Consider the following 16,899-nt stretch of genomic DNA (forward strand, 5'->3'; position numbering starts at 1 on the left):
CTCTCTCTCCCTCTCTCTCCCTCTCTCTCCCTCTCTCTCCCTCTCTCTCCCTCTCTCTCCCTCTCTCTCCCTCTCTCTCCCTCTCTCTCCCTCTCCCCTCTCTCCCTCTCTCTCCCTCTCTCTCCCCTTTACAACCAAAAGCCTGCTCTGTTCCCCACTACAAAGACACATTGTCACCAATCTGGTAAAAAAAACTATGGAGGATAGAGAAATGTGTGAGTATGTGTGTGTACCTCCTTGCGGCATCCCAAAACATTCAGAATGCAGCCTATTTAACAGCACCAACCAACCATGAAGGAAATGCTTCAGCCTTTCTTTTTTTACAGTCTGGTAAATAAACTGTGGCTCTCGACTGTAAATTGCCTCAGAGAGAGAGGATCGATGGCTTTCCTCTCTCCAGGGTGTGTGTGTTTGTGTGTGTGTGTGCATGTATGTGTGTGTAGAGGGAGCAGGCAGACTGAATTGGGTCACATGTCTGGTGGGCTAACAAAGGGGCAGCAGTGAGCATGAGACCTGATATGCAACACCAGTGCTCTGCGCACACACACACACACACATGCGCACACACACACACACACACACACGCACGCACGCACGCACGCACGCACGCGCGCACACACACACACACGCACACACACACACGCACACACACACACGCACGCACGCACACACACGCACGCACACACACGCACGCACGCACGCCTGCACGCGCACACACACACGCACACGCACACGCACGCACACACACACGCACGCACGCCTGCACGCGCACACACACACGCACGCACACACACGCACACGCACGAACACACACGCGCACACGCACACACGCACACACACACACACAATAGCTATTACACGTGGGCCACTCAACCTCTAATTGTGTCCACAAGGCAGGTCATTGCAGATGGCTGTAACACTGACCATGGTACAGTTTTCAGAGTAATAGCCATGGAGGGGAGCCCTCAGCCTACGTTGAGTTCTCTGTCAGGCCTGTTTTCAGCACCTGAGGACTGGAGTGGTAGGCTACCCTCTAGTAACAGAGTACTGCCCTATCTGTCGCCTCTTTCAGTTCCTCTCGAAACATGTTTCCTGTACACCTTGCCACTCGATTATCTGTAGCCTCCCTCCTTCCTGCCCTCGTTCTCCTGTGTTTTTCCTAGTCGTGCAGTGTGTGATTCTCTCTCTCTCTCTCTCTCTCGTCTCCTAATTCCTTCAGCCTTCTGGGACTTTACTCCTCCGTGATGAAGTTTGTGCTGCTTACACTTGAGATGAGACGAGAGGGAAAGATACAGAACGCAAGCACGACCTTGTGCTGAAGAGGAAATGTGGCAGTGTTAACAGCATCAAGACCTATTCCTGAGCAGGATCAGAGCAGAGAGAGAGGAATGAGAGAAACAGAAACAGGGAGACAAAGTAATAGGATGCTGAAAACCCTTTCCCTCCCACACACAGCGAAACACACATTTGCAAACGTTTCTAAAAACCTGTTTTTTTTGTCATAATGAGGTATTGTGTGTAGCAGTTATTCCCAAACTGGGGTAGGGGCAATGCCGTCGGGGGTACGCCTCGTTTCACTGCCAAAAATACAATTAAACCATCTAGTGCTCAGCGAAATAACAACACAATGTCAAATACAGGTAGCCTAGTCAAATAATTAACATCCAATCACATTAACCGTTACTCTAGCGGGAAACCTTCACTCTTGCGCAGACATTTAGAAACTAAACATGACAATTTGAAAAATAAGCCACGGGAGTTTTTTGAGTGAGAACAAAGACGACTTTCGAGTAGAAAGACATGTATAAAAGCAACAGATAACATTAATAAGAAGGGGCTAGAAGAGTATTATATGGTGAGCTACCGAGTGGCTAGGACAGGCAAGCCCCATACTATTGTGGAGGACTTAATTATTCCTGCTGCCGTGGATGTGGCTGGGACAATGCTGGGGGAAAACGCCAAAAAAAACTATACAGACAATGTCTTCATCAAACAACACTGTTTCACAACACAGCAGTGACACGGCAGGAGATGTTTTGAAACAATACCTGCTTTCCATACAAGCCAGTGAATTCTATGCGTTACAGCTGGAAGAGTCAACAGACGTGGAGGGCCTGGCACAGCTCCTGGTATATGTCTGTTACAGCTGGATGAGTCAATAGACATGGCGGGCCTGGCACAGCTCCTGGTATATGTCTGTTACAGCTGGATGAGTCAATAGACATGGCGGGCCTGGCACAGCTCCTGGTATATGTCTGTTACAGCTGGATGAGTCAACAGACGTGGAGGGCCTGGCACAGCTCCTGGTATATGTCTGTTACAGCTGGATGAGTCAATAGACGTGGTGGGCCTGGCACAGCTCCTGGTATATGTCTGTTACAGCTGGATGAGTCAACAGACGTGGTGGGCCTGGCACAGCTCCTGGTATATGTCTGTTACAGCTGGATGAGTCAATAGACATGGCGGGCCTGGCACAGCTCCTGGTATATGTCTGTTACAGCTGGATGAGTCAACAGACGTGGTGGGCCTGGCACAGCTCCTGGTATATGTCTGTTACAGCTGGATGAGTCAACAGACGTGGAGGGCCTGGCACAGCTCCTGGTATATGTCTGTTACAGCTGGATGAGTCAACAGACGTGGCGGGCCTGTCACAGCTCCTGGTATATGTCTGTTACAGCTGGATGAGTCAACAGACGTGGCGGGCCTGGCACAGCTCCTGGTATATGTCTGTTACAGCTGGATGAGTCAACAGACGTGGCGGGCCTGGCACAGCTCCTGGTATATGTCTGTTACAGCTGGATGAGTCAACAGACGTGGCGGGCCTGGCACAGCTCCTGGTATATGTCTGTTACAGCTGGATGAGTCAACAGACGTGGAGGGCCTGGCACAGCTCCTGGTATATGTCTGTTACAGCTGGATGAGTCAACAGACGTGGTGGGCCTGGCACAGCTCCTGGTATATGTCTGTTACAGCTGGATGAGTCAACAGACGTGGTGGGCCTGGCACAGCTCCTGGTATATGTCTGTTACAGCTGGATGAGTCAACAGACGTGGTGGGCCTGGCACAGCTCCTGGTATATGTCTGTTACAGCTGGATGAGTCAACAGACGTGGTGGGCCTGGCACAGCTCCTGGTATATGTCTGTTACAGCTGGATGAGTCAACAGACGTGGTGGGCCTGGCACAGCTCCTGGTATATGTCTGTTACAGCTGGATGAGTCAACAGACGTGGTGGGCCTGGCACAGCTCCTGGTATATGTCTGTTACAGCTGGATGAGTCAACAGACGTGGTGGGCCTGGCACAGCTCCTGGTATATGTCTGTTACAGCTGGATGAGTCAACAGACGTGGTGGGCCTGGCACAGCTCCTGGTATATGTCTGTTACAGCTGGATGAGTCAACAGACGTGGTGGGCCTGGCACAGCTCCTGGTATATGTCTGTTACAGCTGGATGAGTCAACAGACGTGGCGGGCCTGCCACAGCTCCTGGTATATGTCTGTTACAGCTGGATGAGTCAACAGACGTGGCAGACCTGGCAGAGCTCCTGGTATATGTCTGTTACAGCTGGATGAGTCAACAGACGTGGTGGGCCTGGCACAGCTCCTGGTATATGTCTGTTACAGCTGGATGAGTCAACAGACGTGGCGGGCCTGCCACAGCTCCTGGTATATGTCTGTTACATTTATGGAGGGTCAATTAAGGAAGACATCCTCTTCTGGAAACCACTGGAAACCAGGACAACAGGAGAGGATATTTTTAAAGTACTGGACAGCTTTGTGACATCAAATGGACTTTGGTGGTCAAGATGTGTTGGTATCTGTACTGATGGCGCAAAAGCCATGACAGGGAGACCTAGTGGAGTGGTAATACGCGTGCAAGCAGTTGCTCCCGACGCCACTTGGGTACACTGCAGCATCCAGCTGGCAAGGGAATGCCTGACGGCTTGAAAGACGTTTTGGACACTACAGTGAAAATGTTTAACTTTGTTAAAGCAAGGCCCCTGAACTCTCATGCATTTTCTGCATTATGCAATGTTATGGGCAGCGACCATTTAACGCTTTTACAACATACAGAAGGGAGCTGCTTATCAAGGGGCAAAGTATTGACATGTTTTTTTAAAATTGAGAGACGAGCTTAAAGTTTTCTTTGCTGACCATAATTTTCACTTGTCTGACCGCTTGCCTGATGAAGGGTTTCTCACATGACTGGCCTATCTGGGTGATGTTTTTTCTCACCTGAATGATCTGAATCTAGGATTACAGGGACACTCTGCAACTATATTCAATGTGCGGGACAAAGCTGAGGCTATGATGAAGAATTTGGCGCTCCTTTCTTTCTCCCTAAAGGACAACACACAGGTCTTTCCATCATTCTAGGTTTTTTTTGTGTGCAAATGAACTCAAACTTACGGACAATGTCAAATGTGATATAGCGAAGCACCTGAGTGAGCTGGGTGCGCAATTATGCAGGTACTTTCCTGAAACAGACGACACAAACAACTGGATACATTATCCCTTTCATGCACTGCCTCCAGTCCACTTACCGATATCTCAACAAGAGAGCCTCATCGAAATTGCAACAAGTGGTTCTGTGAAAATTGAATTTAATCAGAAGTCACTGCCATATTTCTGGATAGGGCTGCGTTCAGAGTTTCTTGCCTTGGCAAGTCGCACTGTTAAGACACTGATGCCCTTTGCAACCACGTACCTATGTGAGAGTGGATTCTCGGCCCTCACTAGCATGAAAACTAAATATAGGCACAGACTGTGTGGAAAACGATTTAAGACTGAGACTCTCTCCAATACAACATTGCGTGTTATGTGCATCCTTTCAAGCACATCCTTCTCATTGACCTGTGCTGAGTTATTCACCATTTTTGTAGAAACAAATAAGGTTTTATATGTAAGATGGTTAAATAAAGAGCAAAATTGTTGATTATTATTATATTATTATTTGTGTCCTGTTCCTATAAGAGCTCTTTGTCACTTCCCACGAGCCGGGTTGTGACAAAAACTCAAACTCATTCTTATATTTAATAAATGTATCGGATAGTGTGTGTGTGTGGCAGGCTTACAATGTTGGCAAAAAGCAACATTTGAGAGTGCGCTGACCCTGATGCTGGAGAGAGTACACAGCTGGAGGTTGAATATATGGAGGGGTACGGGACTATAAAAAGTTTGGGGACCACTGGTGTGTAGATTGATGAGAAACATATATATATATATTTTTTAGAGTAAGGCTGTAATGTAACAAAATGTGTAAAAATTGAAGGGTTCTGAATACTTTCCGAAGGCACTGTATGTGTGTATGTGCGTAGCATCAGTATGCATGTGTGTGTCTGTGTGTCTGTGTGTCTGTGTGTGTGTGTGTGTGTGTGTGTGTGTGTGTGTGTGTGTGTGTGTGTGTGTGTGTGTGTGTGTGTGTGTGTGTGTGTGTGTGTGTGTGTGAAATCAAAATGTTATTCGTCACATGCTTCGTAAACAACAAGTTAGTCAATGCAGATAGCCTGCAAAACATAGATGAAAACTATTTGGTAAATGGTATAGTTAACAGCTTAACTCATAGAGGTCCTGGATAGCCGGGAGCTCGGCCCCAGTGATGTACAGGGCTGTACTCACCACCCATTGTTGAGTCCAGGGCCTTGCAGTTGCCATACCAAGCGGGGATGCAGACAGTCAAGATGCTCTCAATGGTGCAGCAATGGTGTAGAATTTTCCGGATCCGAGTGCCCATGCCAAAGCTTTTCAGCCTCCTGAGGGGGAAGAAGCGCTGTTGTGCCCTCACAACTGTGTGAGTGTGTGTGGACCATTGGGGCGGCAGCGTAGCCTAGTGGTTAGAGCGTTTGAACAGTAACCAAAAGGTTGAACGATTGAATCCCCGAGCTGACAAGGTACAAATCTGTCGTTCTGCCCCTGAACAAGGCAGTTAATCCATTGTTCCTAGGCCGTCATTGAAAATAAGAATTGTCTTTTTAACTGACTTGCCTAATTAAATAAAGGTTAAAAAAAATGTTTAAATGTTAATTCCTTAGTGATGTGGACACAGAGGAACTTGAAGCTCTCAACCTGTTCCACTGCAGCCCCATTGATGTGGATGGGGATGTGCTTGTCCCTCCGTTTCCTGTAATCCACGATCAGCTTATTTGTCTTGCTGACATTGAAGGAGAGGTTGTTGTCCTGGCAGCACACTGTCAGGTCTCTGACCTCCTACCTATAGGCTGTCTCATCGTCATCAGCTATCAGTCCTACCACTTTCGTGTCGTCATCAAACTTGATGATGGTGTTGGAGTCTTGCGCGACCACGCAATCGTGGGTGAACAGGGAGGGAGGGGACTAAGCACACACCCCTGAGGGGCCCCGTGTAGAGGGTCAGTGTTGCGGATGTGTTGTTGCTTATCCTCACCGCCAGGAGGCAGCCCGTCAGGAAGTCCAGGATCCAGTTGCAGAGGGAGGTGTTCAGTTCCAGGGTCCTGAGCTTGGTGATGAGCTTTGAAGGGACTATGGTGTTGAATGCTGAGCTGTAGTCAATGAACACCATTCTTACATAGGGATTCCTTTTGTCCAGGTGGGAGAGGGCAGTGTGGAGCGCAATAGCGATTGTGTCATCTGTGGATCTGTTGGGGCGGTATGAGAATTGGAGTGGGTCCAGGCTGTCTGGGATGATGGTGTTGATGTGAGCCATGACCAGCCTTTCAAAGCATTTAATGGCTATATATGTGAGTGCTACGGGGCAAGTTGGTATTACAGACCGGGTCAGGGAAAATATCAGTGAAGTAATCCTAGAACTCCTTTCTCTATGATTAGGGTCTCCTCAGAGAACACCGGTCACTTTTAATTAAAGCTTCCACTGCTGGCCGAGCATCACATTTACATCCAGGACTGAGCACAGAGAAATAACACCGCAGGGTCAAGCACCGGTCGTGTATTACTGAGGGTGTGTGAATCTAATCTTGAGATATGATAGGCTGAACCGTCCTAGAGGCACATAGTGAGATCACCAGTGATGCATATGAGTTAGTCACCGGATGAACTAACTGCTACACGGTGCTGGGAAATAAGAGTGCATATCAATGCAACAGTGTAGAAATATATGACAAAATTCGATTTCAGCAGAGAGGAAGGTGTGTGCCTTTCAAGCCCCAGGATATTTCCCATGCATCACATTCAGTATGGAAACATCCAGAACATGTATTTCACAATATCCCCTAAAGCAGTTAACTGACCGCAAGAGACTAGTGAGAAGAAAACAAACTGCTACCAAAAGACAGTTCCTACAGTCACCACTTTCTTCCTCAACGGGTTTCACGTATGACATCACTTGATTGACTTCCTGTCCCTCCCTCTCCCTCTCCATCTCACCCCCCTCTCATCCACACGCCCCTCTTCAATGGGGAAAGATGGAGAGGCAGTGGTGGCGGGGTGTTTCTGTGTCTGCCTGGGCCATACCATTACCTCATGGGGCTCTGGTTTAAAAACGACACTCACATTCTTACATCGTCCCTCTAAGGCTGTAGTTGGAGTGACAATGTCATGTTTAACTTTTTCTCGCTCTGATTGGGTGTAATGTGAATTACCTCATGGTATTCTAGGAGGCCCCAGTGGTCTGACTGTCTGTCACACCCTGCCCTGCTCTGAGTGACTCACAGTAGGAGAGGAGAGAGTAAGAGTAGAGGCCAAACACAGATGGCCCACTGCAGGGCAGGGCTGGCCCAAATGGCCCCACCATGAAAGCTAGCAGCGTCCCTGGTGTGGAACAGAACCGCGCCACTTTGTCATGTTAATGGAGGGGGGACAGCTGCCGGGTGGTGGGGGGCGGAGGTGGGGTATGGGACCAGACAGGAGGGGGACACAAAGGAGGCTGAGTGAGCCCCATACAATCACCCCCACGTGCCAAAAAATACCATAAAGCCAGGTCCCTCTTCGCCTGTGACCCTTGACCCCAAGTGAACCCACAAATGCGATGCGAGGCAGCCAGGAATGCTTTCACCCTGGACGGGTGGGCAGTCTGTTGTAGTGACCCACTGGGAGATCAGACAGTGGAGTTGGAGAGAGTGGAGTCAGGCTAGCTCTGAGAGATCGATAAGCTTTTAAGTCAGCATGTCTCTGTGACTCTGTCTCCCTCCACTGTCTGTCTACAGGCGGGCGCTCTCACTGGAAGCCGAGAGAAAAGCTTGCAGAATTTTCTAGGGCAACGAGAACAGCGGGGCTCCCGGCAGCAGCAGCCTAAAAACAGGCAGCCAGTCACATCCCCTAGCCAATCCTACATTTAACGGAGAGTGTTCGTGCAGAAAAGCACCACTGGGCACACACTGGTTGAATCCACATTTCTATTAAATTACGTTGAACCAACGTGGAATAGACGTTGAAGTGACGTCTGTGCCCAGCGGGGCCAGACTCGTCAACGGACATCTGGTGCCACGCAAAAATAGGGCGACTTAAAAAAAGCCCCGTGAAAGTGTTTCGTTCAGAACTGTCACTGCACCCTATTAGAGGAGAGGTAATTGTCTTCAACAACATCGATTGCAGTTTGGTAGGTGGTGTTTTAGACTCGAGCCTTGTTCCCTGAATGACCTTGACGGGCTACAAAAACAGTATTGATCCCAAACGAATGGCCTGATTTGTGCAGATAAACAGAGATTCAAACGTTTAGTGGGCTACAACAGGGCTGCCGTGTGTCAATGTCAAGGAACACTTGTAACAGGGCAGAGGAGCATGTGCCAGTCAAAGTACTTATCCAGTGAGAGAGAGAGAAAGAGAGAGATCAGACCAGTTGTTTAGTCTCGTTGCTGTGAAACAAAGCGTCAGAGTGTAGAGTGGCCCAGGATCAACAAAAGACACTTTCATCTCTTCAGGCAGAGAGGAGAAGAGAGGAGATGAGAGAGGAGGAGAGGAAGTGAGCGGAGAGAACGTCGACCTTCTCTTCCTTGCAGAATGGCCAAGGCAGAGAGGAATAACTCAGAGCCCAGGACACTTACAACACCATGTCTGTCCACTCCCAAAACCCAGCGAGAAGACAGGCTAACCACAACAATGAAAATACAAGCGTGCCAGGACAAAAGCAGGGATTTTGGGGCAGAGAGGGAGGGGGGATCACAGGAGGAGTGTGGGTCCACAGTGTGGGCAAAGCATAGATTAGAAGCACGAATAACAGATGGCCGCCGCTTCTACCCTTTTCACTGTAGCGCCGCAAATAATTAACCGAAGTGTCCCCCTTTTCTCTTTTGTCAGCACGCGTCTATCAAATGAGAGCGTGTGTCCGACGCAATGGCTGCCACACAAAGGCCCGCCCACCCCCCACAGTCAGCGTGAATAGAGAGGCACTTGCAACTTGTCAGGGATTGGAACAATGGGATAGGGGAGGGAGGGTGTGGCATCAGGCCAGCACGCAGCAGCCCACCCTCAAGGCCTCACAGCCAGCCACTGGATTGTAACTACAGCTCCAGGCTTCTACCAGTCCTGGAGGCCTCAGAGGCACATAGCCAATACTAAGCCACAGCCTTTGGTGTGACTGATCAAACATTTGTCTCAAGGGGGATTGCATAGGTATGTATTTGTATTTATTATGGATCCCCATTAGCTGCTGCCGAGGCATGAATGCAGTTTATACCATTTTCAAAACATTACAATACACTTACAGATTTCACAACATATTGTGTGCCCTCAGACCCCTACTCCAACACTACCACATATCCACAGTGCAAAATCCATGTGTACGTGTGTGTATAGTGCGTATGTTATTGTCTCTCTCTGTGTGTGTGTGTGTGTGTGTGTGTGTGCGTATGTTATTGTCTCTCTCTCTGTGTGTGTGTGTGTGTGTGTGTGTGTGCATATGTTATTGTCTCTCTCTCTGTGTGTGTGTGTGTGTGTGTGTGTGTGTGTGTGTGTGTGTGTGTGTGTGTGTGTGTGTGTGTGTGTGTGTGTGTGTGTGTGCGCCTATGTTTGTGTTGCTTCACAGTCCCCACTGTTTCATAAGGTGTTTTTTTTATTTTATCTGTCACTCAGGGATAATGTGTATGTGCATAAGTGTGTGTGCGTGTGCACACGTAAGTGTGTGTGCATGCACAAGTGTGTGTGCATGCATAAGTGTGTGTGTGTGTGTGCGTAACTATGTGTGTGTGTGCGCAAGTGTGTGTGTGTAGTCAGGTTTGTTCAGTCGGGGGAGAAGGAAAGTAAAAACCCTGGAACAGCTGGGTGGGGTCTGGGGGGAACACAATGAAGAGAGAGAAAGGGGGAGGAAGTGAAGAGGGGAGGGAAAGAGATGCAGATTCAGGCAGGCAGCTAGGCCACCTCTCCAAACGCTTGACAGGGGTCTTTTGTGACAGCAGCTGGTTTTGGAAGGGGTCAGACCAGCTGTGTTTTCATTGACCCTCCCTCTCCCTCCCCTCCCCCTCCACTGCTCCCCAACCAAACACAGCCAGCTGTAGGCTTGGGAGAGGGGCGAACAGGGATTTAAGGAGAGGAGTTTTTCTCAAACCCACGGCATGTGGTCATCTATCCCCGGTCCTTAACACTGAGCCTCATGCCGTCTCCCTTGACAACCCACCTGGCTTACTCCAGGACTAGCACGTGGCTTAGAGGGAGCACTAGAGAATGATGCTGAGGATGAAGACGAGGATGACAGGCCATAGGAAGCAGAAAAGCCAACCAACCATCTGTCGGAGAGCGTGTCTGTCATGTTATGTAATTTCCCCCTATACTGACAACATTTTTGCAGCAATTTCCACCACGTCCCGTTAGACGAACATCAACTGAACCAGCCACAGCCAGAGTTTCCCCCAGAAATCTCTTCTAGAATGGACTAACTGGAAAGCACCTGGACACCAGCTCCTCCTCCTCCTAGTGAGCCCCAGAGGACTATATGAGTCCCTACAGGCTCCAGAAACACCACGGACAGCAGAAACAGACAACAACACAGCAGAGAATCTGTTTCATAGTCCTACTCTGTGCTAATCATAATCATACCTGTCTCTCAGTCCACATCCACTTCAGCTTGAAAACGTGTAGTTATGGAAGAAAAACGAGTGTCTATCTGACTATTCTCACATGATTCTCGTAACAGGGAGCAGAAACACAGAAAGGCAGAGAGCGAGAGCGAGAGAGAGAGAGAGAGAGAGAGAGCAAGCGGGAGGGAGGGAGCGAGAGAGGGAGGAGGAGAGCGAGAGAGGGAGGAGGAGACAAGTGGGCCAAAGACCTAATTTTGCTGCCAGAGAATAAGCAGGGACGGGGTATGGATAGGGGAGTTGTTACGCAAGGCCTTGGCCCAGTCTCTCAGAGGACGAGTACAATGGTGAATGGGTGCTTAGAGAGACTGCACTGTCTGCAGAGGGATAGAAAGGAACAACTTACTGTAAGTGTTCAGGGAATGCAAGTAGGGCTGGGTCAGTGAAGTCAGTGTTAGCAAGTAGCATTAGCATGGCTTTGGTTCAGTATTTTATTTGTATTTATCCTTTATTTAACTAGGCAAGTCAGTTAAGAACAAATTCTTATTTACAATGACGACCTACACCGGTCAAACTGGGCCAATTGTGCGCCACCCTATGGGACTCCCAATCACGGCCGGATGTGATACAGCCTGGATTCAAACCAGGGACTGTAGTGACGCCTCTTGCACTGAGATGCAGTGCCTTAGACCGCTGCGGCAGTATTTGAACATCCTTATAACACTAGAATAGAAATATAATTAAATATCTTGATAATGTGTAACATTCTGGGGGTGGGAGAAGTCTGATTTAGTGTTGGGCAGTCAGGCATTTAGGCCCATGTTTGGGTATAGTGTAATGCTACCTGAACATACTTGAAGTGTAAATACATGTTAGGCCTATAGTTTCTGGATATATTTTTTCCAAAAGCACCTTAAACCCCAACCTACCTCAGACAGACTCCCACCTGGCCAATCCCCAACCAACCACCACGATGTACACTATCGGTCAAACGTTTTAGAACACCAACTCATTCAAGGGTTTTTCTTTATTTGTACTATTTTCTAGAATAATAGTGAAGACATCAAAACTATGAAATAACACATATGGTGGTGTATGCCAACACCCCCCCATCTACTTCCTCTGAAATGAATAGAGCTTTCTATAATAAAGTAACTCATAAATACCCTCATAGCTAAATATCTTTATACGAGCAGCCCTGTATGCCTCCTACTCCTGTCAATCTAAGCTTGGTCGGCTTTCCATGCAACGGCCTGGAGAGTCTTCCAGGAAAGACTGTAGTTTACCGCCAGGCATGCACTCTCCTCTTCACTCTCCTCTTGGATCGGATCGATGTGAGGGAGGTCATGGCCATCTCCTCTCCCTGGGGGCAGCATGGCTGAATATTAGATAGACAGATTGCATTAGATAAGGGCCCGGAACCCAGATAGAAGCAGGGCCAGGCAGAGTAGCATGACTCAGGGAAGATCACACACCACCATGGAGAGAGAGGAATGGAGGATGCTCGAACACAACCACAGACACACCTACCCAGTACAGACACAACAAGCGTGTCTGGTCCAACTCCTAGCTGCATGTTAAATTGAGACTGCCCAGAGAAAGAGACAGAGATGGTGACAAAACAGTACGTCGATCAGATCACACATTCCTGTACTTTAAAAAAAAATGCACAATGCTTCTGAGAGAGATCGTATTGAGGAATGGGAAAACAACCGACATTGCATACACTCCACGTTCCATTTCCACATGACGGAATGGAAGAGAGTGGCTCTTAAGTGCCTCATAGTATGGCAGCGATGGTGTTATTTTATTAGTGAATAACATTATCAGGCCCACACAGCAAAATGAATCACTCAGCGATGGAAATGAGGTCTGCTACAGAGCCAGAGAGTCATAGTGTATTACTTTAATTTCACCAGTTCAAGGAGGGGCCTCGGGGTCCACTTTACTACTTATATATTTGGAAATGTGAGACTCCCCCCTGGATTGGGATTCCCAAAAAGCAGCAGCTCGTAGTAAATGGGGAAAAAAAATGAAAACAAAAAAGATCAGTGACCATATTCATAAAGCAAAAAGCTCAGAGTACGACTGCTGATCTAGGATCAGGTCCCCCCCTGTCCATATAGCCTAATCATATTCAAAACTGATCCTAGATCAGCACTCCCACTCCTTAGCGCTCTATGAATATGGGATACAGGGTGTCTAGCCTACTGGCTACAGCCTTGGGATCTGAGCTGTTCTGTTCTGAGCTGTTCTTCCTCTCTGGCCGATGAAATGTGTGTAGTTATATACCGCGAAGATCACATTGTGACTTAAACACCTTGTTATTCATGTAGCTGCATTGTAAATGGGAAGCCAGACGGGAGGAGTACACAAGATCTGTCTGAGGGAGGAGAACACTCTGCTGCCATGAATCACAAACAGGGATTTTCCTCCGAATCAGTTGGATTCATCAGCTGAACTGGAACAGCAACAATCTCCTGCCAATACTAACCACAGAAGAGTTCAGTAAGGGCAGACACACACAAACGCACACGCACACACACACACATATACACAGTGTAGTAGTGGGCTAAAAAAAACGACAAGGAGACATGATAGGCATATCTCCCGACTGCCGGCTACATTCATGCCACAGACACCGTGTGTGTTTGTGCGGGTGCTGCTGCTGGGGGATTGGAACTGTGCTGCGCTGTCTGTCAAACCCTGTTTCTATGGAAATGAACACAGGCAGTGGATGGAAAGAGTACAGCATCTCAAGCATCTCCTCCACCCACCAGATCTCATACAGAGTCATAGAGCGAGACAGAACAGCTAGCCAGCTAACCACACCAAGACGAATGTCCAGTCCAACGACAGCAGCACAGCCACACAGAGACATGGACCAGAGACATGGACCAGAGACATGGACCAGGCAGACCTGAACAGCTTCCTCTGTGACTGTGGAGAGAAGCATTGTGCGAGGCTGTTGTGAGGATGTCAACAGAACCCATTATGAAAGGACCAGTGTGGTTGTGGCGGGGATTGAGGGTTCAAAGACATGCAGTCAGGAGGAGGAGCGGGGGGAGGGAGGGTGCCGTTTGGGGTTATGATTTTCCTCTGGGTTTCTTGGAATGCCAAGCCGTGAAGCTGGAGCAATAACAAATTCCCCATGTTGAGCAGTCGGAACTGTAACACACAGGCCCCTCCATGTCAACAACAGCACAGGAACCGGAAACATGAACTGACCGACATACAGTATGCTATTCATATTCACTTAGCTACTTAGCCCCGATTCCAGGCTTCCTGCACGAGCCTTGGGACTGGGAGTACAGTAACACGACACTGCTATTCACTTGGCTTAGCTGGTGGAAGGCATTGTGAGATTGTGTACTACTACTATAGGCTACAAGCAGGTGGAAGGAGATCGTATGGATAGGGAGGGAGAGCAATAGGGGCTGGCTTTATGAGCGAGACTCCTCCTAGAATAACCTACTAGAATGATGGGTAGACATGTAGTATGTAGAGGAGGAATGGGAAGAATGGGAAAATCTCCCACGGCCCATATGCACTATGTATTAGCTACCTGTCTGTCTCTCGGTCTGTCTCTCTCTCTCTCTCTTTCTTCCCACCATCCCACCTCTCTACAAAATCTATCATGTCCTCTCCGGGCATAGCTCAACTCGCGCTCCTTTCCTTTGTCCCTGTAAGCTTTCATTACTCAGGATGGGTGCTGAAGATATCAGCAGACACAATCTAATGCTCCCCCAGCATTCTATCCCCTCTCCCCTCTTCCTCTTCAATTCCCTCACCATGCCCCCTCCATCTCAGCCTTCTGTATCAGTGCTTCCTCAGCCTATGGGCAGAGAGAGTGCACTGGTCTGGTGTGTGAGCAGAGGTCACTTCTCTGCTGCTGCTGCTACTGTTAATTGATCCCCAGTGATGGATGCAATGCAGCCCTGGAGCCCTGTCTGCCCAGAGCTCTCTCCCTGGCTCTCTCCCTCTCTCTCTCCCTCTCTCTGTGGACTGGCCTACTGACTGAAACCCTGGATGGCCCCAGTGCTCATCATGCAAGCACGACAAACAATGGCAGATCTGTTTGTCTGTAGGGACAGACTCCCTGTCTTGGAACGACCACTTCCACCCGTTCGATAATGCTAGATGCCGAGGGATTAGGTCTATGTGAGTGACAGACAGTCACAGGGCAGGGTCAGCCAGAGGGGGGCATTGGGAGGCTGGCAGGCAGGCAGGCTTGTTAGCTGTAGTCAATGTCCTGAAAAGGCCAACTTCTCCATTCAAATCCCTGAGGTTTCTTAGGGATACAGCAGGTCCTCAGTTTAAAGTGCAACGATCTGCAGAATCGGCAGAATAATGTGTTTCTCTGACTCATTTTTGACAAAGTAGTAGGCTATCTTTAATGAGCAACCATGATTGTCCCTGTAAGACACCAATAATGGGACCTGACCATGTATGTCTGTAGGCCTACTGTACATCTTCATACGGGGAATGTACACAGTTCCCAGGCAATATAACCAGGTTTCTTTCTGATTCTGCATCACACAGCAATAACCTTCCACTTCAACTTGGTTCCCATGCAGTTCGCACACCCTCTGTGGAGGACCACATGGTCGGACATCTTAAAAAGGAAACCACCCAGCGGTTTGGGGTCAAGAGTAACACATTCTAGACCCGATAGGAGCAAACAACTAGGATCTGGCCTCTTCTGCAGCTGAAGGATTGGTGTTGATTGTGAAATAAGAGAGATGTAATCTTTCCCTCCCAATCTATCCCTCCTCCTTCCTTCCATCCTTCTCTCCCAACCCCCCTTCTTTCTCCTTCCCAGTGGAACTCTGCGTAACAGCTGGGTGACTCGGCCACATCTGGGGAGAAGCTGGGGGTTTTCAGACAGGCACACCGGGAGGCAGGGCTGAGAGGGGCAGGGGAGGGCAGAGAGGGGCGGAGAGTACGAGGTGAAGTGGGAGCAAGAGCATGCCGAAGATCTCGTGTCGAACCAGATGCGCCAAATTGGATGTGATACCATCAGCCATGGCTACGGTAAGTAATGGCCATAAAAAGAGAAAGGAGCATGCCTCGTTTGCACATTTACAACCAGAAGTCATCCAAAGCCAGCAGACTCTACCAACAAAAATATTTAAGCAAGCCTAAAATGGATGGAAACCGGATAAGAGATGATGTACAGAGATGATGTGCAGCCAGAGTGCATCTCAGACGTAACTTTGATGTTGTAACCTTTTCTCAGGGCATGAGTCATTGTCTCTGACTTTCTACACAGCTGGAGGGATCACTCACATCGGCTTTGGATCTCAATTAGCTGTCTCTTCTAAAGCAGTCTCTTTAATTTCTGCTCTCTGCCTGGCTTGAAAGGTAGAAAACATTGCTTCTAAAGCACTGTTTTCAAAGGCATAATACCCAAAGACAAAGGCATATACTAAACAATATAGAGTTCCTTTCAGACAAGTATCTTCAGTCAAGTATCTTCAGTCAAGTATCTTCAGATGAGAAAAAGAAGTTTGACTAGTGTCATCCAAACAACTTTTGAGTAGGTGCTGGTGTCGTGATTTTGGAAAGCTGCCTCAGATCTGTGGCCTAAACTGTATTGTTCCAAATGGAGAAAGATTGAAACCTCAATGACTAATCATGTCTTGAGCTTGATTGCTAAGGTTATAGCTAGAGTCGTTTTCTCTGGAATATCAAATGAGGAACTGTGATAATGTCCTCTGGTCCTCCCAGGTGAGGGAGGACATGACGGAGCAGGGGTCAATCTTCAGTTCCGTCTCAGATGTGATTAGAGTGACAGGCCCTGATGGAGAATATCATCTCAAAAATGTTTAACCACCAACCATGTTCCAAAATTAGACGCTTGACAGAGCAGAGACGTGCTCTGAGACACACACATGGAGATATGCACACCAAGACACACACACACACACACACAAACAGCCCCCCACACACACACATGCAA

Source organism: Oncorhynchus tshawytscha, linkage group LG13 (assembly GCF_018296145.1).
Source record: "Oncorhynchus tshawytscha isolate Ot180627B linkage group LG13, Otsh_v2.0, whole genome shotgun sequence".
Classification (NCBI taxonomy): Eukaryota; Metazoa; Chordata; class Actinopteri; order Salmoniformes; family Salmonidae; genus Oncorhynchus; species Oncorhynchus tshawytscha.